We start from the raw sequence: 25,183 nt of genomic DNA, 5'->3' as shown, positions 1-25,183 counted from the left end.
TATGGTACAAAAATGTAGTTATGAAAATGTACAAATATCAACAATGTTTTATATGTATACAAAAATGTACAATGTGTAAAAAAATATAGGCATCAAAACTTATGTATGAAAATATGTTTCTTTGTTGAGAATATATAAAAATATGTTAATCGTGTATTTGAAAAAAGTTAAACATATATAAACAATATGTACAATGTGTCTTAAAAAAGGTAGACATGTGTTCAAAATATTACACATCAAAATATTTATTAAAAATGTTAATGATGTAACTAAAAACCGTTTAATATCTATAAAAAATGTTTCTAGTGTACACAAATTGGTTCATAAAATGTGGTCCAATATTCTTGAAAAATGGAGAACTTCTTTTTACAACAAATATTTGTTAGGTTCTTCACAAAAAAACTCATTTTGGAAACCCGAAAAATGGAAAATGAATATGCGGAAATTTGTCTTTTTCACGAGAGGTGGATCAAAAACTTTTTACACCCAACTATTTGGTGAATTGTACATTAAATGTGGCCTAGTATTTTAGAAATTTGATTTGGTCCAATTTCACAACAAATATATGGTAGGTTCTCCACAAAAAAACCTCATTTTGGGCACTAATAAAATGGAAAATTGATTTTTTTTGTCCAAAGAAAATAAAACCCCCTTACGAAACATTGTTCGTCATTGCAAGATGCACCCTTTTGCACTATATGAGATCATTTGAACAAACTATGCCATGAATGTGGACATAATATTGATCATTTGGCTTGAAAGTCATAGATCTCCACACGTGATAGCTCATTTCTGAGAACACTTTTTAAAAATAATTGCCGTATTACAAGTTTATTATTTTTCCTACGAACTTGGCCACATATAATGACACAGTGCAAAGATTTTCCAATTTTTTGATTCTTTTTAAATTTTGCATGCCCGTTTCAAAATGCGGTCAAAACGGTGGGCATGACCGTTCCTAGCTAGTGGTTGAATCTTGGAAAACTTTTGGTGTTTTTCTGGTTAAATATATACTTTTGTACCTAAAAATGATTTTTTGGAAAAATAAATAGCAAACTATGAGGCAGCTGCAGTTCAAATTTGACCCGCTTCCAACTTAATCGACAGAAATTTGTCTTTTTCACGAGACGTGGATAAAAGTTTTTGACACCCAACCATTTGGTCAATTGTGCATTAAATATGGCCTAGTATTTTAGAAAATTGATTTGGTCCAATTTCGCAAAAATTATTTAGTAGGTTCTTCACAAAAAAACCTCATCTTGGGCGCTCGAAAAATGGAAAATGATTTTCCGTCCAAAGAAAAATGAAAACTTCCTTAGGCAACATTGTTTGTCATTCCAATATGCACCCTTGTGCACAATATGAGATCATTTGAACAAACTATGCAATGAATGTGGCCATAATATTGACCATTTGGCTTCAAAGCCATTGATCTCCACGCATGATAGCTTGTTTCTGAGAACACTTTTTTAAAATAACTAGCACATATGCTCGTGCGTTGCAACGAGAAAAAATGATATTTTGTGCAAGCATAATGTCCCATAATACCGGATTCACTATGAAGAACATGTTGCAGCGCAACATCCTTCTACAAAATAAACATGAAAAATAGGATGCAATTTAGCCACATTCATATTTTCTCTGTCGGGCATAATTTCTCACTAATTCCATTTAAGTATAATCCTTCTATTAGTTACCATGATGTCCTCACCCGTTTTAGTCGGGAATCAAATCCTTCGTTTTTTGGAAAGGCAAATCCTTCCTTTTCTGATTTAGTAGCCCCACCACATTGAAGCCTACGGATCCGTCCTATTAATTTATCCTACCTTTTTTTACCTCAAACCCTTCCTTTAATTAGCCCCCATCAATTTGAATATATTCTATTTATTAAGCCTAGACTCTTTATTTTAATTATTCCACCGGTTTACCCATAATTATTTTTTTAATTAGTCACATCCGTTTAAATATTGTATTTAAGCCCACAATTCTTCCATTAATTAGCTCATTCGCTTAATTAGCTCACCCTAAATATGAGGTCTACTCTTCTTTGTGTTTAACCGTCTGTTGGTTGTTGGTTGATTCCAGAGGCCGCTCAAATATTTACTGATCGGAATCATTGTAAAAGAGCGAGGTGGGATTAGTAAACCTGAAAGATGCATAACTCGTTGGTTGTTACGTCGACAGACAGGAGGTCCTCTGTTCAATTAACACAATGTTGATTTATTTTGACCCAATTATTTTTCACAGTCTCCATGGAAGCCCATATAAGGCCCATCAATGTACACGTACCTGGCTCAGATGGCTTAGCGTGTGTAGAAATGAAAAGGACTAAACCAAACCAAGAATATCTATTCCCTTTAATAGTAGGTATAGATTGCCATATTACAAGTTTATTATTTTTCCTGGGAACTTGGCCACATATAATAACACAATGCGAAGGTTTTCCAATTTTTTGATTTTTTTTGAATTTTTCATGCTCGTTTCAAAATGCGGTCAAAACGGCGGGCATGACCTTTCCTAGCTAGTGGTTGAATCTTCGAAAAACAAATTGTGTTTCTCTGACTAAATAAATACTTTTGTACCTAAAAATGATTTTTGGGACAAATAAATAGCAAACTATGAGGCAGCTGTAGTTCAAATTTGACCCGCTTCCAACTGAATCGGCAGAAATTTGTCTTTTTTACGAGAGGTGGATAAAAGCTTTTGACACCCAACCATTTTGGTCAATTGTGCATTAAATATGGCCTAGTATTGTAGAAAATTTATTTGGTCCAATTTTGAAACAATTATTTGGTAGGTTCTTCACAAAAAAACCTCATTTTGGGTGCTCGAAAAATGGAAAATGAGTTTTTCGTCCAAAGAAAATGAAAACTTTCTTAGGAAACATTGTTCGCCATTCCAATATGCACCCTTTTAAACAATATGAGATTAGTTGAACAAACTATGCCATGAATGTGGCCATAATATTGATCATTTGGCTTGAAAGCCATTGATCTCCACACATGATAGCTCGTTTCTGAGAACATTTTTTAAAAATAATTGCCGTATTACAAGTTTATTATTTTTCCTGGGAACTTGGCCACATATAATGACACAATGCGAACTTTTGGTGTTTCTCTGATTAAATAGATACTTTTGTACCTAAAAATGATTTTTGGGAAAAATAAATACCACACTATGAGGCAGCTGCAGTTCAAATTGGACCCGCTTCCAACTTAATCGACAGAAATTTGTCTTTTAGGTGGATAAAAGCTTTTGACAACCAACCATATGGTCAGTTGCATTAAATATGGCCTAGTATTTTAGAAAATTGATTTGATCCAATTTGCAACAATTATTTGGTAGGTTCTTCACAAAAAAAAACCTCATTTTGGGCGCTCGAAAAATGGAAAATGATTTTTTCGTCCAAAGAAAATGAAAACTTCCTTAGGCAACATTGTTTGTCATTCCAATATGCACCGTTGTGCACAATATGAGATCATTTGAAGAAACTATGCCAATTATGTGGCCATAATATTGTTCCCATGGCTTGAAAGCCATTGATCTCCACACATGATAACTCGTTTTTAAGAACACTTTTCAAAATAATTGTCGTATTACAAGTTTATTATTTTTCCTGGGAACTTGGCCACATATAATGACACCATGCGAAGGTTTTCCAATTTTTTATTTTTTTATTTTTCATGCCCGTTTCAAAATGCGGTCAAAACGGCCCGCATGACCGTTCCTAGCTAGTGGTTGAATCTTGAAAAACTTTTGGTGTTTCTCTGATTAAATAAATACTTTTGTACTTAGAAATGATTTTTGAGAAAAATAAAGAGCAAACTATGAGGCAGCTGCAGTCAAATTTGACCCTCTTCCAACTGAATCGGCAGAATTTTTTCCTTTTCACGAGAGGTGAATCAAAGCTTTTGACACCCAACCATTTTGTCAATCGTAAAATGGACTAGTATTTTAGAAAATTGATGGAGTCCAATTTTGCAACAAATATTTGGTAGGTTCTTAAAAAAAACCCATTTTTACCACTCAAAAAATGATTAAAAATAGCTAGAAAGATAAAAAATGCATACAAATTGGTCCTCAATCATAAAATGTGGTCTAACTCTAGTGAAAATTTGTGTGGTGCCCTTTGCAAAAAAATTGATAGCTGCTTCACAAAATCTCTCTATTTTTAATACTTGGAAACTATTTTAAATCACTGATTCTCCCAACCAATCAGAACTGTTCCAACGGATCGATGAAATGGCGCCCATCCATCCAACCATCCATCTCTCCATCCCAGATCCATCTATCCATCTATCTACAGAAAAAAGAAAATAAAATGAAAAAGAGATACCCCACCCGCAGCCCAAACCCTAGCTCAGATCCCATCGACCCCTTCCCCCATCGCACCCCACCTCTCCTCGCAGCCGCCGCCACCTCCTCCCCATCCCCGCTCCAGTCCTCTCCCCGCTCCAGTCCTCTCCCCGCCTCTCCCGCCCACCGCCGACCTCGCAGTCGTCCTCACCCACCGCCGCCGACCTCGTCCCTCCCTCCCCTCACCATCTCTCCCTACCCTATGCCCCAGATCGAGTCGAGCAGGTCGGCCGACGGTCTAGGGTTCCGTCCCTCCACCCCTGCCGTCGCTGCGATCGCCCCGGCACTCCCCGCTCCGCCCCCACCCGACCCCTAACACACTGGTGCTCTCCCCCCGCTCGTGGCCATGGCGGAGAAGCCGAGGGTTTAGGGTTCCGGCGAGATGTCGACGGCGAATCCCCGCCCCGCGGCCAATCGCGGCGCTCCCGCCCCCTCCCCCGCGCAGCCCGCGGCCGCCTCTGACGCCCCGGCCGCCGCGGCCGCGAAGACCGCCATGCAGCTGCGCAAGCCCGTCTTCACCACCATCGAGGCGGCTCCCGCTTCCGCTTCGGGCCAGCAGCCCCCTCGAGGCGGCTCCTCTCCTCTCCTCCCCACGCCCGCCTCGCCCTAAGGTACGACGAACGCCCTTGCTTCCAGGATTCTTCCTTCTGTATCTTCGATCTGGATGAAAACTTTGGTGCTTACGTTACGGTATGTGGAGGTCGCCGCTGGAGATGAGCAGCACCTGCTTGGAGTCGCTGATGCCCATGCACAGCGTGATGGCTTCAGGGCTCATGACGTTGCTCCTCGCCGCCCTGGCTCGCGTTGGTTCCTGCTGGATCTCCGAAGGTGAATTTCCCCCTCATCTTACTGTTCCTGCAATGTTTGATTACTTCACCTATGAAGCCCCCCTGTTCGTGTATGTGCTATTTGCCATGGAGATTGGTTCTGTATTTGCTAAGTATCCACCGAAGTCGAAGTCACGGCCGTTCATTTGTACTATGTGTGCATTCATGCATGGGTGAAGAGAGACCAAAACAATTTATGTTTATTAGATTATCATCAAGGTCAAATGCTGACAGCTAACGTTGTTAGGCAGAACTATAAAGACACGTGTTCCCACTATGGAAGTATGGTTTAGTGATAATCTTGATCTATTTAGTCACTGGTCCAAACCCCCCATGCATAAATAGGAGCTGCAATATTACTCAACCTGGAAATCCTTACCAATTCTGGGGAACTGATATTGCTTTAGTTGTTTGCGGACAAGAAGTGCACCCATATATTGTTCTTAAGAGAGTATTTGCATATGTGGCGTCAAATTTACTGTATTCTGAAGTTAAATCAGTTATATGCATAAGTGGTTGCACTTTCTGGCAACAGACTTCACCTTCATTAAAGTGAAATAAGAACAGTAGAAACCTTAAATCAATTAGATGTATCTTTCTTTCTAGATAGCATTCTAGTGTGGTAACATATGATTTACAGCTGCCTATTCATGATGCTATACAAACTTTGAAAATTGTTACTTCAGTCAAATGTGCTTCCTTTCTGAACAACTGTTTCTACTTGTCCATCCTCGAGACCGATTGCATGCTATCGTAGATGGGTCTGGGTGTGCAGCGCTGCCGTTGTGTTACTGCTACTGTGGTTTATGTTGACTGGAAATGGGCTGCCTTGTTTCAGAGGAGTGCCACTGATCTGATACTGCGGGATCTGCAAAATAACCCTGACATGTGGCTGCAAGTGGTGCACATCCTGCAGAACTCCCAGAACCTCAACACCTAGTTCTTTGCCCTTCAAGTAAGCTTCTGCTCCAGAATGTTTTAATTTGAGTAGTTTACAAGGTTGTTCCCAACTAAATGAAGGTTGATCGATGCCGTGGCTGCAGCTGGTCTTGGATTAGACCATGCATGTTTTACATTCAGTACTGCCAGTACTCGCCATTTATTACACTTGCTATTGTGGTTCACCGGTTATATTAGGAAATGGCGCTGCTAATATTTTCTTGTCGAACTCGTAACCGGTTTTAAGCGGTTAAAATGCCCAGTTGCTTGGTATCCTATTGGGCCATGTTTGTTTGTGTTTCCCTATTTATTTCGTAGTCGACCAGTTCTGTCCAGGCCAAACATGTATGTTCTGCCCCAAGGAAACATTATATTCTATTTTGTGTAATGGCAATTGACAAACAAATGCACATCAGAGCAAATATTAATTAATATTACTTACCAAGTGCCCCAAAGTTAACCATATTTCTGTTCACATTTGACCCGAATATCAAATTATCATTTCCTATGCAGTTTAGAAAAGAAAAACATGTAATTGGCTTGATGCATTCCTTGGTTTTGCCTTACACACAGACATGTGAAACTCTGATCATGAGAAGACAATTTGATCATTTTATTGACGGTGCCGTAGGAACTGAGTTGATTTTGTATTACGAGTTCTCTTGGTCGATGGAATAATCAAATGTTCTTAATGTTGTTTTTCAGGATCAGGAAACAACAAAGCTGCTGAAGCTTCAGCTGATGCGGATGAAGGTGTGTATCTACCAATTTGTTAAGTTATGTTCAACACATTCGAACATGCAGTATGCTACGTGAAAATCCCATGGTGCAGAAAAGATGGATGTTTAATAGGATTCTGCTTTGGCGTGTGAGCTCAAGTGCCGTGGCTGTACGTGTAATTTTGTACGATACTAATTTGATTGGCTGGTTACTGCCCACTGTTGCGCATCTCACTACTTCAATATAATTGACTTATACACATAATTGTTTGTAATCTAAGGGAAAGCCCTTAATAGTCAGCTGACCTTATGCCTATTGTGTGTATCCTGTCTATTTGATGTTTTGCTAGAACCATAAATCCTGATGCATGATGATCATGGTCTGGTTTGGTATATCTGTTCTACTGGTGCTTAAATTTTAACATGCCTTGGTTTTGATTGAACTCGTTCTTAGTATGCCTGGTTTGGTATATTTGGTCAATTTAGTTTCTCATGTGTACTTTAAATATTTTTGAATGATTTTTCACGTCTTCTAATAGTATAGTAAGTTAAGAGCTGCACATGTCAGTATACCATATTCCAAAAATACCTAGCTAGTGAGTACATTTTAGTCATTCCATGAACACATACTGGTTAGTGCTAGTCTACTATTTATGTTCATGGAATTTGTTGTCAATTCTTGCTTATAAGCTATGTTTGATGATGTCTACGGGTTCTTATTCTTATTTTTTTTGCACAGGTGAAGTACGAAGACAAGTGTGAAGCCGTGAAGCCTATCAGCAAGAGTAGGATATTATGTATTGTAATATTAGGCAGAGTGTAAAGATTGTAATAGACTAATTTAGTGTTGTTTTGAATGAATTTCATTTGCTCTCTACTTTGTTTGAAATATTGATTGTGTATATAATTCCAATACCTGTGAAATGGAAACGTGACCAAGGGGACCCACATATGAAAATTGTTTGTCAAACTTTGAATTCTTTAATGTGTGGGTCCAACTATGAAATTAGCATGACAAGTGGGACCAACCTGACCAGTGGGACCAGCATGAAAATAATATGGCAGAAAAAAGAAAATCAATAGTCATGGCCTAGAAAATAAAAATGTTGAAATATTGGCCAGGCCCATGTAGTTAACACGAAAAATATATTTAATGGGCTGAATTGTTGGGCTTGTCCCATATAGACATCGAATTGGACCGGGCTGATTCTAATCAATGACCTTTTCATTTCATCGTAATTTTGCCACATCAGCTTGCCATGTTGGATCCGACGTGGCCTGGGCAGACAACCAGCGACCAAAACAAAAGGTCGTAGCACCAACGACCCTTTGTTGTCATAGAGAAGGTCGTTAATTTTCATTAAAGATTGTCAGCTTTTGACCGATTGTTTTTGGTCATAAAAAGGTCGCAAATAAAAAACAATTACCATTCAGCGACCAATAGTGATGGTCGCAAGTTGAAATATTTCTTGTAGTATTGGTTATTGACCAGAGAGGTGTCTCGGTCATGTCTACATAGTTCTCGAACCCGTAGGGTCCGCACACTTAACGTTCGTTGACGATTTAGTGTTATATGAGTTATATGATTTGGTGACTGAATGTTGTTCGGAGTCCAGGATGAGATCAGGACATGACGAGGCACTCCGGAATGTTTCAGAGGTAAAGATTGATATATAAGACGATGGTATTCGGACATCAGAAGTGTTTCGGAGTGTACCGGGTAGTCATCGGAATACCGGAGGGGGTACCGGACACCCCCGAGAGGGTAATGGGCCCATTGGGCCATTAGAGGGGAGCACACTAGCCCACAAGGGGCTGGCGCACCCCCTATGGCAGTCGGCCAAGTGGGGGAAAGGAAAGGGGGGATTCGGCCTCCCCTTCCTTCTCTCTTCCCCCTTTCCTTTCCCTCTCCGACAAATATCGAAAGGGGGGCGCGCCAAGGGCAAGAGCCCAAGTAGGATTCGGACCTACTTGGGGCGCCCCTTGGCCTTTCCCCTCTCCCCCACCTATATATATGTGGGTGGGAGGTGCCAGACTTAACCACGACAATTGCTTAGCCGTGTGCGGCGCCCCCCTCCACCATTTACACCCTCGGTCATATTTTCGTAGTGCTTAGGCGAAGCCCTGCGGAGATAGCTTCACAATCACCGTCACCACGCCGTCGTGCTGCCGGAACTCATCCACTACCTTGTCGTCTTGCTGAATCAAGAAGGCAGAGGACGTCACCAAGTTGAACGTGTGTTGAACGTGGAGGTGTCATACGTTCGGTACTCGATCGGTTGGAGCGCGGAGAAGTTCGACTACATCAACCGCATTAACAAACGCTTCCGCTTACGGTCTACGAGGGTACGTAGACACACTCTCCCCTCTCGTTGCTATGCATCTCCATGCATAGATCTTGCGTGTAGAATTTTTTTTGTTTTCGATGCAATGTTTCCCAGCAGGTATGGCCTCACATTGGTTCCCTAGGACAGGGCAACAATGCGTTGCATGTGATGGTGCTATCTCACTGGATCTGTGGACTGCAATGGCCACCGATGGGTCTTCATGAGGGGTTCCTCTCTTTATATCCGGTGCCTAGTGCCACGACTCATTCTAGCGAGGTTGCAAGATGCAGCTGGAAGGCTCCTTTGTGGGTTTTGGCGGCTGACACTCCAACCTATTTGTCTTCAGCAGTGAGATGCAATTTATGGATGGCGGCTTGACGCAGAGGGTATTGTTGTGCAACGGGTGCGGTGATATTTCTAGCCAGTCACATGTAGTTGTTGGGATCACGAAAAATTGGTTGTGACAACACATGATCGACTCCGATTCGGCGGTACTTTTTGAGTACGCCATCTCGAGATCCATGTTGAAAACCCTAGGCCTGACCCGAGAGGGTTATACTTGGTAATGGCAATGTGAAGAGTCCATATTTTGTGTTATTTTTGCCTTTTGTTTTGCACCTTAGTTGTAGGTTTTATGGGATTTTATCGCGTTCGCACGCCTCATTTTCCTGTTTTCGCCAGGATTTCAACCACAAAGGTACTTTCAGGCATAAGGAGCGAATACCAGGAATATGGTGTAAATATCATGATAAGAGACTACCATAAAAGGGAGAAGCAAATTGGAGAAGAATATAGTCACTACAAAGGCTCCAGAGCAAGTGATGGTATCAGGTACGATCGCGCGCGCTCGTACTGCCGGTCATACCAGCTACCGCCGACTCCTCCTGGTCAAGTATATTACCCATGTAAGATCGGATCGAAGAGTGGACATAGCGTGACACCCGAAACACATCCAGAATAGAAAATCCTAGCCTCCGGAAGGGATCCAAGGGGAAATTGACAAGGAGGGCATCGTCTTCACCATAACCCGTACAAAGAGATGCCGGCATCAACCATGTCCATCAATGTATTCACCGTGATCCCATCTCCATTCAATTGTGATACTGAACCCTAGAGGATTTGGATTCCTCCGTGTATTAGTCTGATATGTCATTCATGTTTGTCACCGTCATTCATATGATGGTTGCTATCTCCTTAGTTCTACGAGGGATATGGATGAACCCTAGTATGTATAGGTGTTGAGCACATATTGAGATATGAGACCCTCTTTTGAATGTTTGATTTAATTGCCTCCATGAATGTTGTGAAAGGGGCCCACTCAGCATTTTCACTTTGTATGGCAATGGAGCATATTACTATCGTTGTAAAAGGTTGGGATGTAGGGGTAAAGAGGTGACAGTAATATCCTCTCTTCCCCACCTTTGCATAGGGGAGTAACGAAGAACACTTAGTGTGGCCGCAACCATGGGAACCTTAATCACCATAGTAAGAACAGGCATGGAGAAACTATGGTGGTGGCGTGCGTGATATATAGACTACACACATAGCTCGTATATTACACCTGTCATGGGAACGATTCCGACAATAATAAGGGATGGGGTAAAGGAGCATGATCTATCGAGATGCATACGGGTGACATGGTGGTTTTAGCGAGTTCGAGCCTCTCACGATGGAGATAACAACCCTACGTCTCGTGCTCCGGAGAAGTATGTATCCAGAGATTACAATGAGAGAGAGGAGAACGGATCCCCATGCCCGATCTAAGTCCTGAGACCAATGGCGAGAGAGTCGAGGGAGAAGAATGAGAACCCAACCCCTTATTATTGTCGAAATCGTTCCCACGACAGTAGGAATGATTCTGATAGTAAGAGTAGGGGGTACGTAGGAGAGGGCAGTGTCCTAGCTACGGCAAGGTTGTACACACAAATTTATGAGTTCAGGCCCCTCTCGGAGGAGGTAACAACCCTACGTCTCGGTGCCGTGGAGGCTTGTCGACTGGATGTGTGAAATAGTTACAGGGGGTGCGAACCCTTGTGCCAGAGGGGAGGGGAGGCTTATATAGAGTACGCCTAACCCCTCACCGCCCTCCATTACACAGGAGTTCAATGTGAGTTATGACCTGAACGTTACTAGTAACGCCCGTAATAAATGATCTTTATGACTACGGAGTGAATGCCTGACCATTCTCATCCTGGGGCGACTTTAGGCCTTCTGTACTCCGAGTGGGTCCTTGTATGGTCAAGTGAAGTTATCATGGTCGAGTGGAATCTCTCCTCGAGTGGATTGCACTTCATGAGGATTCCAATCGGTATCTTATGCTGAACCTTGTAGGTCTTGGACTCTAGGGTAGTGTCCTTGGGTAGGGTGTCTAGGTCAGGCCTAAGACCCTACCCTAGGTACATGTCATCGTCATTAGCCCCCGAATGGATTGAGGACCGAGTGAAGAAGGGTTGAAATTGATTCCGACCTGATTCAATGCTTCGGAGGCATTTCCACAAGGTCTTGAAAGCATACTGATACTTTAACCCTTCGTCAGTCGCCTTGATCGATTGTGGCTTCTGGAATTACCGAGTGTATTATGCTGCATATCTTCGAGTAGATTGGAATGGGATATATTTTGTGCGATCGGCCGCTTTGCAGTTCCCAGATCCCGCGGGATTCGAAATTTGGAGAAGCGCGCGGGACGGGGTGTGGCGCAGTAAGCGAAGCGGGTAGGCAGGGACTCCTTGATCCTCGCGCCGCTTTTTCTGCCACGTATCGAGCCAGCGTCTATTACGGGATGTGATAAGATTGCCCGTGCCCACGGGTCAGCCACTCGGAAGCCGGACCATAAAAAGCACTGTTGCCGATGCGAGGCATTGTGCTCTCCATTCGCCCCCTTTCTCTCCGCTTCTCCGCCTTGCCTCTTCCTGCTCCCCCAATCCTCCGCCCAATCCCCCGAGCTCCGTAGCCATGGTGAAGGACAGAACCGCGGCCTTGGAGTGCATGAAGAAGGCGACGGCGAAGGGCAAGAAGGCGGCCAAGGGGTCGACGTCGTGGTCTGGCCTGCCACCTGGATGGATCCAGGGGAACTGGATCCGCTCTACCGTCATGGTGGAGGACATGGAGAATCTGGTCGCCGACGGCCTAATCGCCGAGGGGTCTTGGAGGCTGCCGGAGGGGGAGATTGAGCCCGAGCAGCGCGATGGCGAGCGCGTTCTCCTCACGACGCATGTCGACCAATGTTTCTCCCTGCCCCCTCATTCGTTTTTCCGAGGCTTCCTGAATTTCTTTGGTGCTCAGATCCACCACTTTCCTCCCAACACTATCTCGTATCTTGCCGCATTCGTTTCAATGTGTGAAAACTTCCTTGGGTGCCACCCACACTGGGGTCTGTTCAAACACATTTTCACTTGCCGATCTCAGTCGGTGAAGAAAGCTAATTCGGATGACGAGAAGACGCATGGGATCCAAATGTGCGGGGGGCTAGGGATCCAGATGAGAGGTAGGAGCACTTTTCCTCCTATGACCTTTCCCGAGTCGGTTAGAGGGTGGCAGTCGACTTGGCTTTACTTTAAGGACATCCTGACTCTTGGTCAGTAGACCGGCCTTCCCCCTCACTCTGGAGAGACTCCATAATCCTTCTTCACCGACCGTATCCGCGGCGAAAAAGGGTGAGGTTGCCATCCTGGTCGACGCAGTTGTCGCATTGGTCCAAGGCGGGGTGACGAGCATGGATCTGTTGGAGGTGTTCCGCAGTCGACGTATCTAGCCCTTGCAAGCTCGTGGCCACCCCATGTGGCTGTATTCGGGCCAAGAAGACAACGCTCGGACCCACCTGGAGGAGGTCGGCGAGGAGATGGTGGCCCAGTGGCTTCGGAGCATCACTGGCAACAAGGACAACCCTCGGGGAGCCAGGAGGATCTTAACATTCGACGCCCAGAATGCACCAGGAGAGGTCAGGCGTGTTTAGTCAAGTGTTTATGTCTTGTTTGATATGCAGTTTTCTTGGAATCCGACTGAGATTTGTGACTTGTGTCTTGCAGGTTTCCACCAAAATGTACTCTATGACGAATGGGGAGCAGCACCTTGAAGGAGCAGAGAGCGAAGGCGGGAGTGCTGACATAGAATATGCGGACGACAGTGAGGATGACAGCGAAGACTCTGACGATGGTGAGGAGGTCGAGTCGCCACCACGCTCCGAGCGGCGCTCCAAGCAATCACAAGATCCCGCGGGCGGCCACGGCACAGCGGCGGCGTCGAGTGCGAGAATTCCCAAGAGCACTCGGACGTCAACTCCAGAACCGACTGAGAAAACTACCAAGCACGCCAAGGTCGCTCCGCCAAAGCCCCGGAAGGCCCTGCCCAGGATCAAGGTGGTCCTGCCTATTACTTCTGTGTAAGTCTTCCTTTCTTTTGTTCTTCTGTGCTGTTGTGGACTTCTTCACTTGTTTGACCGATTGAGATTTTGGGCTTTCAGGGCTGCAACTTCTGCAACATCCATGGATATCGACGAGGAGCGGGCTGATGCGGAGACCGTGGACGTGGTCACCTCTCGAGCAGGTATGATACCACAGTCGTGTTTACACTCTGTCAACTGTTTTGGTGGGCGACTAAAATCTTACTGTCGAGTGTGTGCGGCACCAAAAAATGTTATCCAGCTTCCAGATGATGACGACGAGGATGAACTCCAGAGGAGCACAGGGAGAAGGGGCAGAGCTTTGAACAAGAGGACATCTTCCAATCGGGCACTTCGCCTTCCATCTGAGCCCGTAGTTCAAGAACTTGGTGACCCATCGCAGGCTACTATCTCTTTTGCTGTTCCTCTATCGACTGACCAACCATCAGCATCGACTGTCCAGACTTCTAGTCCGACTGCACAAACCCAGGCTCCGCCCACCAGCTACGTCATCGACTCCGTTTGTTATGCATCACGTCCCGGAGGACCAAATAGGAGCTGCCAAGGAAGCCATGATCCAGGCGGGTCTGATGATGGACCGACTGAAGGTGGTGTATGACACCAGCAAGGCCGCTTACGACGCCAACTCTGCCCTCCAAACCAATGTTCGAGTAAGTGGGATTGTAAGTTGATTTCCGATTGGCTTTCCAGCTTGACCCTTGCTCTGTTAGGATATGCTACCTGAAAAATGCTGCTTTATTATTCGTAAGATGTCCGTGGATGAGTGTTTTGGAACCTTTAATGTGCATCTATCATGGGCCTGTGCCTTGAATCTGTACACCCATTGTGTGTTTTCCCATAGCTTTGTAGCTCTTCCACTCGAGTTAGACAGGTCGTGTCGAGTGGGCTCTTGGTCCAGTGGGGGCACGATGAGTGCACTCACTGGGTCTAGTGCCCGAGACCCAGCGGAGGTGTTTTTAGGATATGTCTGTTTGTAGATGTTCACTCGGGTCGGCCGGGCCGTGCCGAGTGGGTAATTGATCCAGTGGGGGCACCCTAAGTGCACCCACTGGGTGTAGTCCCCGAGACCGCTGTCGACTCCGGGCAGTCGGCGGTGTTTTGAGATCAAATGATGATGATATAATTTTTTTACTTCTTCCACTCGGGCTGGGTAGGCCATACCAGGTGGGAAATCGAACCAGTGGGGGCACGCAAAGTGCACCCACTGGGTGTCGTCCCCAAGACCGCTGTCGAATGTTTGATTCAGCGGTGGTATTAGAACTCTTTTGAAATAGCAATCCGAATTTGCTCTTTTTTACTCGGAAGTAAAAGGTCTTTCTTTCCGTTAACTGATTTGTCTTTTTGTTGATTGCAGAAATCCTGTGAACTTGGGACCCAGTATGGTGCCTTGGAGAAGGAGAAGATCCAACTCAAGCTTGACCTGGAGCTCGCCAAGAAAAACCTGAAGACTGCTCAGGATGATTTGGCAGCCATGGGAGGTAATAACTCGCTGACTGCTGCTACCTCTTGAACACTGCGTTGGTTTTCCCTTGAAGAGGAAAGGCTGATGCAGCAAAGTAGCGTAAGTATTTCCCTTAGTTTTTGAGAACCAAGGTATCAATCCAGAAGGAGGCTACGCGCAAGTCCCTCGCACCTACACAAAACAAATAACTCCTCGCAACCAACGCGATAAGGGGTTGTCAATCCCTTCACGGTTACTTACGAGAGTGAGATCTGATAGATATGATAGGATAATATTTTTGGTATTTTTGTGATAAAGATGCAAAGTAAAATAAAAGCAAAGTAAAAAGTAAAGGAAATAACTAAGTGTTGGAAGATTAATATGATGAAGATAGACCCGAGGGCCATAGGTTTCACTAGTGGCTTCTCTCAAGAGCATAAGTATTTTACGGTGGGTGAACGAATTATTGTTGAGCAATTGACAGAATTGAGCATAGTTATGAGAATATCTAGGTATGATCATGTATATAGGCATCACGTCCAAGACAAGTAGACCGACTCCTGCCTGCATATACTACTATGACTCCACTCATCGACCGCTATCCAGCATGCATCTAGAGTATTAAGTTAATGGAAATAGAGTAACGCCTTAAGCAAGATGACATGATGTAGAGGGATAAATTCATGCAATATGATAAAAACCCCATCTTGTTATCCTCGATGGCAAAAATACAATACGTGCCTTGCCGCCCCTACTGTCACTGGGAAAGGACACCGCAAGATTGAACCCAAAGCTAAGCACTTCTCCCATTGCAAGAAAGATCAATCTACTAGGCCAAACCAAACTGATAATTCGAAGAGACTTGCAAAGATAACCAATCATACATAAAAGAATTCAGAAGATTCATATATTGTTCATAGATAAACTTGACCATAAACCCACAATTCATCGGTCTCAACAAACACACCGCGAAAGAAGATTACATCGAATAGATCTCCATGAGAGAGGGGGAGAACATTGTATTGAGATCCAAAAAGAGAGAAGAAGCCATCTAGCTACTAACTATGGACCCGAAGGTCTGAGGTAAACTACTCACACTTCATCGGAGAGGCTATGGTGTTGATGTAGAAGCCCTCCGTGATGGATGCCCCCTCCGGCGGAGCTCCGGAACAGGCCCCAAGATGGGATTTCGTGGGTACAGAAGGTTGCGGCGGTGGAATTAGGTTTTTGGCTCCGTATCTGATCGTTTGGGGGTACATAGGTATATATAGGAGGAAGCAGTACGTCGGTGGAGCAACAGGGGGCCCACGAGGGTGGAGGGCGCGCCCTGGGGGGGGGGGGGGTAGGCGCGCCCCCTACCTCGTGGCTTCCTCCTTTGTTTCTTGACGTAGGGTCCAAGTCTCCTGGATCTTGTTCGTTCCAAAAATCACGCTCCCGAAGGTTTCATTCCGTTTGGACTCCGTTTGATATTCTTTTTCTGCGAAACTCTGAAATAGGCAAAAAAACAACAATTCTGGGCTGGGCCTCCGGTTAATAGGTTAGTCCCAAAAATAATATAAAAGTGAATAATAAAGCCCAATAATGTCCAAAACAGTAGATAATATAGCATGGAGCAATCAAAAATTATAGATACGTTGGAGACGTATCAAGCATCCCCAAGCTTAATTCCTGCTCGTCCTCGAGTAGGTAAATGATAAAAACAGAATTTTTGATGCGGAGTGCTACTTGGCATAATTTCAATGTAATTCTTCTTAATTGTGGCATGAATATTCAGATCCGAAAGATTCAAGATAAAAGTTCATATTGACATAAAAATAATAATACTTCAAGCATACTAACTAAGCAATTATGTCTTCTCAAAATAACATGGCCAAAGAAAGTTCATCCCTACAAAATCATATTGTTTAGTCATGCTCCATTTTCGTCACACAAGAATGCTCTCATCATGCACAACCCCGATGACAAGCCAAGAAATTGTTTCATACTTTAGTAATCTAAAACTTATAAACTTTCACGCAATATATGAGCGCGAGCCATGGACATAGCACTATGGGTGGAATAGAATACGATGATGGCGGTTATGTGGAGAAGACAAAAAAGGAGAAAGTCTCACATTAACGAGGCTAATCAATGAGCTGTGGAGATGCCCATCGATTGATGTTAATGCAAGGAGTAGGGATTGCCATGCAACGGATGCACTAGAGCTATAAATGTATAAAAACTCAACAAAAGAAACTAAGTGGGTGTGCATCCAACTTGCTTGCTCACGAAGACCTAGGGCACTTGAGGAGGCCCATTGTTGGAATATACAAGCCAAGTTCTATAATGAAAAATTCCCACTAGTATATGAAAGTGACAAAACAAGAGACTCTCTACCATGAAGATTATGGTGCTACTTTGAAGCACAAGTGTGGTAAAGGATAGTAACATTGTCCCTTCTCTCTTTTTCTCTCATTTTTTTGGGCCTTCTCTTTTTTTATGGCCTTTCTCTCTCTTTTTTTATTCCTCACTTGGGACAATGCTCTAGAAAATGATGATCATCACACTTCTATTTATTTACAACTCAATGATTACAACTCGATACTAGAACAAAGTATGACTCTATATGAATGCCTCCGGCGGTGTACCAGGATATGCAATGAACCAAGAGTGACATGTATGAAAGAATTATGAATGGTGGATTTGCCACAAATACTATGTCAACTACATGATCATGCTAAGCAATATGACAATGATGAACGTGTCATGATAAATGGAATGGTGGAAAGTTGCATGGCAATATATCTCGAAATGGCTATGGAAATGCCATAATAGGTAGGTATGGTGGCTGTTTTGAGGAAGATATAAGGAGGTTTATGTGTGAAAGAGCGTATCATATCACGGGGTTTGGATGCACCGGCGAAGTTTGCACCAACTCTCAATGTGAGAAAGGGCAATGCACGGTACCGAAGAGGCTAGCAATGATGGAAGGGTGAGAGTGCGTATAATCCATGGACTCAACATTAGTCATAAAGAACTCACATACTTATTGCAAAAATCTACAAGTCATCAAAAACCAAGCATTGCGCGCATGCTCCTAGGGGGATAGATTGGTAGGAAAAGACCATCGCTCGTCCCCGACCGCCACTCATAAGGAGGACAATCAAAGAACACCTCATGTTTCAAATTTGTTACATAACGTTTACCATACGTGCATGCTACGGGACTTGCAACCTTCAACACAAGTATTTCTCAAATTCACAACTACTCAACTAGCACAACTTTGATATTATTACCTCCATATCTCAAAACAATCATCAAGCATCAAACTTATCTTAGTATTCAACACACTCATAAGAAAGTTTTTACTAATCTTGAATACCTAGCATATTAAGATTGTTTGAGCAAATTACCATGCTTTTTAAGACTCTCAAAATAATCTAAGTGAAGCATGAGAGATCAATAGTTTCTATAAAACAAATCCACCACCGTTCTCTAAAAGATATAAGTGAAGTACTAGAGCAAAACTATATAACTCAAAAGATATAAGCGAAGCACATAGAGTATTCTAATAATTTCCAAATCATGTATGGCTCTCTCAAAAGGTGTGTACAGCAAGGATGAATGTGGTAAACTAAAAAGCAAAGACTCAAATCATACAAGACGCTCCAAGCAAAACACATATCATGTGGTGAATAAAAATATAGCTCCAAGTAAAGTTACCGATGGAAGTAGACGAAAGAGGGGATGCCTTCCGGGGCATCCCCAAGCATTGGCTTTTTGGTGTCCTTAGATTATCTTGGGGGTGCCATGGGCATCCCCAAGCTTAGGCTCTTGCCACTCCTTGTTCCATAATCCATCAAAATCTTTCACCTAAAACTTGAAAACTTCACAACACAAAACTCAACAGAAAATCTCGTGAGCTCCGTTAGCGAAAGAAAACAAAAGACCACTTCAAGGTACTGTAATGAACTCATTATTTATTTATATTGGTGTTAAACCTACTGTATTACAACTTCTCTATGGTTTATAAACTCTTTTACTAGCCATAGATTCATCAAAATAAGCAAACAACACACGAAAAACAGAATCTGTCAAAAACAGAACAGTCTGTAGTAATCTGTAACTAACGCAAACTTCTGGCACTCCAAAAAATCAGACAAAATAGTAAAACCTAGAAAATTTGTTTATTGATCAGCAGAAATTGGAATAAATATTTTATCACGTTCTGGTGATTTTTAACAATTATTTTTGTGAACAGAAAGTTTCTGGAAATTTCTGCAAGATCAAATAACTATCATCCAAGAAGATCCTATAGGTTTAACTTGGCACAAACACTAATTAAAACATAAAAAACACATCTAACCAGAGGCTAGAACAAATACTTATTCCTAAACAGAAGCAAAAAGCAAAAAACTAAAAATAAAATTGGGTTGCCTACCAACAAGCGCTATCGTTTAACGCCCCTAGCTAGGCATAAAAGCAAGGATAGATCTAGGTATTGCCATCTTTGGTTTTCAACTTTTTAGCGGAATCAAGCTCAAATACGGGAGGTTCTTTACGTTTCCCTTCATATTCTGAAATTTTTAGATCTAAAGAATCCAACCGCTTATTGCAAAGAGTAATCAACATATTCATGCGGTGAATATTTCCGCTAACGTTCTTAAGAGGTTCAAGAGACTTCTGTAAAATCTTAGCAACTTCACAATTTTTTTCAAAAACTTGTGTCTCTTCCTGGGTTGGATGAGGACCCTTTTGTTGAGGTATTGTTCCCACTATAACTTCTATAATTTCAAGTGCAATATGGGGATCAATTTCAATAAAATTGCCTTTGGCAACGCAATCCAAGAGTTGTCTATGAGACAAATTTAATCCAACATAGAAATTGCGAAGCAAAATTCTCAGGTTCACTTCAAAGGTACAATTACGATAAGACTCCATTATTCTCAACCAGGCATCTTTTAAGTTTTCTCCTTGTCTTTGTTTGAAGTGAAAGACTTCAAACTCAGGGGACGACATAGTGGATAAGGGACTAGTCATAACGACAAGCAAACGGAAAAGAGAGGGCGAATAAAATGGCAAGGGTGAAGTGGGGGAGAGGAAAACGAGAGGCAAATGGCAAATAATGTAATGCGGGAGATAAGGGATTGTGATGGGTACTTGCTATGTTGACTTTTGCATAGACCTCCCCGGCAATGGCGCCAGAAATCCTTCTTGCTACATCTTGAGCACTGCCTTGGTTTTCCCTTGAAGAGGAAAGGGTGATGCAGCAAAGTCGCGTAAGTATTTCCCTCAGTTTTTGAGAACCAAGGTATCAATCCAGTAGAAGGCTACGCGCAAGTCCCTCGCACCTACACAAAACAAATAACTCCTCGCAACCAACGCGATAAGGGGTTGTCAATCCCTTCACGGTTACTTACGAGAGTGAGATCTGATAGATATGATAGGATAATATTTTTGGTATTTTTGTGATAAAGATGCAAAGTAAAATAAAAGCAAAGTAAAAAGTAAAGGAAATAACTAAGTGTTGGAAGATTAATATGATGAAGATAGACCCGGGGGCCATAGGTTTCACTAGTGGCTTCTCTCAAGAGCATAAGTATTTTACGGTGGGTGAACGAATTACTGTTGAGCAATTGACAGAATTGAGCATAGTTATGAGAATATCTAGGTATGATCATGTATATAGGCATCACGTCCAAGACAAGTAGACCGACTCCTGCCTGCATCTACTACTATTACTCCACTCATCGACCGCTATCCAACATGCATCTAGAGTATTAAGTTCATGGAAACAGAGTAACGCCTTAAGCAAGATGACATGATGTAGAGGGATAAATTCATGCAATATGACAAAAACCCCATCTTGTTATCCTCGATGGCAACAATACAATACGTGCCTTGCTGCCCCTACTGTCACTGGGAAAGGACACCGCAAGATTGAACCCAAAGCTAAGCACTTCTCCCATTGCAAGAAAGATCAATCTAGTAGGCCAAACCAAACTGATAATTCGAAGAGACTTGCAAAGATAACCAATCATACATAAAAGAATTCAGAAGATTCATATATTGTTCATAGATAAACTTGACCATAAACCCACAATTCATCGGTCTCAACAAACACACCGCGAAAGAAGATTACATCGAATAGATCTCCATGAGAGAGGGGGAGAACATTGTATTGAGGTCCAAAAAGAGAGAAGAAGCCATCTAGCTACTAACTATGGACCCGAAGGTGAGGTAAACTACTCACACTTCATCGGAGAGGCTATGGTGTTGATGTAGAAGCCCTCCGTGATGGATGCCCCCTCCGGCGGAGCTCCGGAACAGGCCCCAAGATGGGATCTCGTGGGTACAGAAGGTTGCGGTGGTGGAATTAGGTTTTTGGCTCTGTATCTGATCGTTTGGGGGTACGTAGGTATATATAGGAGGAAGGAGTACGTCGGTGGAGCAACAGGGGGCCCACGAGGGTGGAGGACGCGCCCTGGGGGGGTAGGCGTGCCCCTACCTCGTGGCTTCCTCCTTTGTTTCTTGACGTAGGGTCCAAGTCTCCTGGATCTTGTCCGTTCCAAAAATCACGCTCCCGAAGGTTTCATTCCGTTTGGTCTCCGTTTGATATTCTTTTTCCGCGAAACTCTGAAATAGGCAAAAAAAACCAGCAATTCTGGGTTGGGCCTCCGGTTAATAGGTTAGTCCCAAAAATAATATAAAAGTGAATAATAAAGCCCAATAATGTCCAAAACAGTAGATAATATAGCATGGAGCAATCAAAAATTATAGATACGTTGGAGACGTATCAACTGCATGCTCAGATTTTTCTTTTTTATCATCCTTTGAACCGAGTGAGTGACTGCACTCAAACAGATGTGCGTAGTGAAAACCGTCAACTCCAGGCCCGACTGAGGAATGTTATTTCTTTAGAAAAATGAAGCAGGCATTGGAGAAGAAGGACACTGATCTTGCGGGGGCGCAGAAGGTGACGCGTGAGAAGACCGAACTGGCTGAGAGAAAGCTGGCTTCAGTTGGCCAGCTCTAAGAAGAAAACGCCAATCTAAAGACTACAGTCGACGAAGCAAAGAAAGAAGCCGCGCAACTAAGAGAGGAGAAGGTGACTCAGACTGGTAAGGTGGATGATCTCACTTGGAAGAGAGATGAGCTGGAGGTTTATCTCGGAGGTCTTGCCAAGAAGATGTTCATCTTGCTCAAAGGTACTTTTATCTATCCGAGTGATTCGAGAAAGCTTGTTCACAACCTTGCCACTAGTCACCTACTACGTGTTATGATCCGGCAACCCCGGAGTGACAACAACTGGGCCCACTCCCGGTGATGATCGTAGTTTGAGGAGTTCATGTATTCACTATGTGTTAATGCTTTGTTCTGGTTCTCTATTAAAAGGAGGCCTTAACATCCCTTAGTTTCCAATATGGACCCCGCTGCCACGGGAGGGTAGGACAAAAGATGTCATGCAAGTTCTTTTAATAAAGCACGTATGACTATTGACGGAATACATGCCTACATTATATCGATGAACTGGAGCTAGTGTCGTATCGCCCTAGGTTATAACTATCACATGATGAATATCATCCAACAAGTCACCGATCCAATGCCTACGAATTTGCCTTATATTGTTTCTGCTAAGTTACTATTGCTATCGTCACTGTTACACTTGCTACGAAATATTGCTATCACTGTTACTGTTACCGTTACTGCTGTCACTACTATCAAAACTATCAAACTATTTTGCTACTGGTCACTTTGCTGCAGATAATTAATCTCCAGGTGTGGTTGAATTGACAACTCAGCTGCTAATACCTTCAAATGTTCTTTGGCTCCCCTTGTGTCGAATCTATAAATTTGGGTTGAATACTCTACCCTCGAAAACTGTTGCGATCCCTTATACTTGTGGGTTATCAAGACCTTTTTTTGGCGCCGTTGCCGGGGAGCATAGCTATATTTGTTGAGTCACTTGGGATTATTATCAATTTATCACTATGAAGAATCTGAAGGATCCAAAGACTAAGATATTTCCCTCAAAGACGAGGGGAGGTAAGGAACTGCCATCCAGTTCTGCTTTAGATTCACCTTCTGTTTTGAGTAAACTTGCAACACCACCACATGCTATCAATTCTAATATGTCGCAAGTTATTGATGATGCTACTTCTACTCTGAATGATGCTTATGATGATGCTAGTACCTTGCTTGATAATGATGATGTGCCACTTGATGAATTTCTTGATGAACAAATTGCTAGAGTAATACAACATGATGTTGTTGAATCTGATGATGAGCTTGAAACTGAAACTCCTGAAACACCTGCTAGAACTAGCCTTCCTAGATATGAATTGCCTAAGGTACCAGAAGGTTATTTTATGAATGAGGAGACAACTAGAGATATTCTTGCTTGTAAGGATAGAGATGATCTAGAGAAATTACTATGCAAGTATAAAGAAAAATCTCTGAATGCTAGAATGAAATGTGATCCTAAGTTTGCTACTTCACCTATCTTTATTGATGATAAGGATTATGAATTCTCTGTCGACCCAGAGTTAATTACTTTGGTTGAATATGATCCTTTCCATGGTTATGAAACTGAAACTGTTGTGGCACATCTTACTAAGTTGAATGATATAGCCACCCTTTTTACTCACGATGAGAAAACTCGCTATTACTTTATTCTCAAATTATTTCCGTTCTCATTAAAGGGTGATGCTAAAGCTTGGTACAATACTCTTACTCCTGGTTGTGTGCGTAGTCCCCAGGATATGATTTATTACTTCTTTGGAAAATATTTTCCCGCTCATAAGAAACAAGCTGCTTTACAGGAAATATTTAACTTTGTGCAAACTAAAGAAGAGAGTCTCCCACGAGCTTGGGGGAGGCTTTGCCAGTTACTTAATGCTTTGCTTGATCATCCTCTTAAGAAAAATGAAATACTTGATATCTTCTATAATGGACTAACCGATGCTTCTAGGGACTTCCTAGATAGTTGTGCTGGTTGTGTTTTCAAGGAATGAACTGTTGGGCAAGCTGAAGAATTATTGAATAACATATTGAAAAATTATGATGATTGGACTCTTCCTGAACCACCGTCTAAACCCACTCCGAAGAAGAGGGGTATATTATATCTCAGTCCTGAAGATATGCAAGAGGCAAATAAATCTATGAAGGAAAAAGGTGGTAGAGGAAAAATTGTACGCGGACATGAATATCTTCAGGAAGTTTGGCTCAAAGAAGAACTCGAAGGGTGTTATTGGGGAATCTTCTGACAGTGATCTCCACCCTCGGAGGTTGGCGGAGGTACGGCCGTGCGAATGGCCGCACACCCCGTTCCTGCAAGAGGCTAGAATTCATGAGGAGTTCATGCAATATATTTCCAACGCCGACCTCACCGACTTCATAGCAGATGAGTGTGACCAGCACCAAATCCTCACAAACATCTTTGTTCAAAGTTCTACTTTCCTGCCTAGAAATAATCATTCTGAAGTGAGCTTTGACTTATATGTTGAAAACCATCAGATACCACTTACTGAGTTTTGTGACATATGCATGATCCTGTCTGATGGGAGCATGGCTGAGCCTAGGCCAGCTGAGTTTGAGGCCTTTTATCGCACTTTGACAGTGGGTGATGAGAGAGGAGTGTCAGCCATTATTGCCGCTGGCTTACATTTTCCTGCTGTTCGTTACTTTGCATATTTCACTACCAAGTGCTTGCTAGCTAGGGAGAAGGTGGGTGCACTTAGTTCACCAGACCTTGCTATTTTACGTCGTGCACTTGAGGGCAACAACACGCATAGCTTGGGAGCTATCGTGGCTCGTCGCGTGCATCTTAATAAATCCCAGGGTAAAATACATGGTGGGATTTTTGCTACTCGGTTGGCGGCTCACTTCGAGGTTGAGATACGCCCTCATGATTACCCTCTGGCTAAGGTTTATCTAGACCGTGCAGCCATGGATCACCATCACTTTCTTGCACATGATCGTCCTGATATTGCCATTCCTTATAACCTGGTCTATTGTGTTGAAACTCGTGATGTTATCCCCTTGCCTGCACCCGCCTTGTTTGATTCTGCTGCCAGGGGCGGATACCAGATTATGCCTGTAGACATCATCGCCTACTAGAACGCTCACGCTGCTGCAGAGGCTGCTCAGGGACCTCAGCAGTGGGATGAGTGGATGCCCGCTCCACAGGATCCCTA

At 43.1% G+C, this 25,183-nt stretch overlaps 1 long non-coding RNA gene across 1 annotated transcript; it reads left to right on the top strand.

The window, feature by feature from the left end:
- Positions 1 to 4,407: 4,407 nt before the first annotated feature.
- On the top strand, positions 4,408 to 7,799 carry LOC109752100 (uncharacterized). The gene is made up of 5 exons (XR_002230250.4): positions 4,408 to 4,967; positions 5,057 to 5,184; positions 6,022 to 6,138; positions 6,828 to 6,875; positions 7,581 to 7,799. It is a non-coding gene; the product is annotated as an uncharacterized lncRNA (long non-coding RNA).
- The last annotated feature ends 17,384 nt before the right edge of the window (positions 7,800 to 25,183 follow it).

The sequence above is a fragment of the Aegilops tauschii genome, chromosome 1, assembly GCF_002575655.3.
Source record: "Aegilops tauschii subsp. strangulata cultivar AL8/78 chromosome 1, Aet v6.0, whole genome shotgun sequence".
NCBI classification, from domain to species: domain Eukaryota; kingdom Viridiplantae; phylum Streptophyta; class Magnoliopsida; order Poales; family Poaceae; genus Aegilops; species Aegilops tauschii.
The sequence above is the reverse complement of the archived record's forward strand: the minus strand, read 5'-3'. Positions and strand labels throughout refer to the sequence as shown.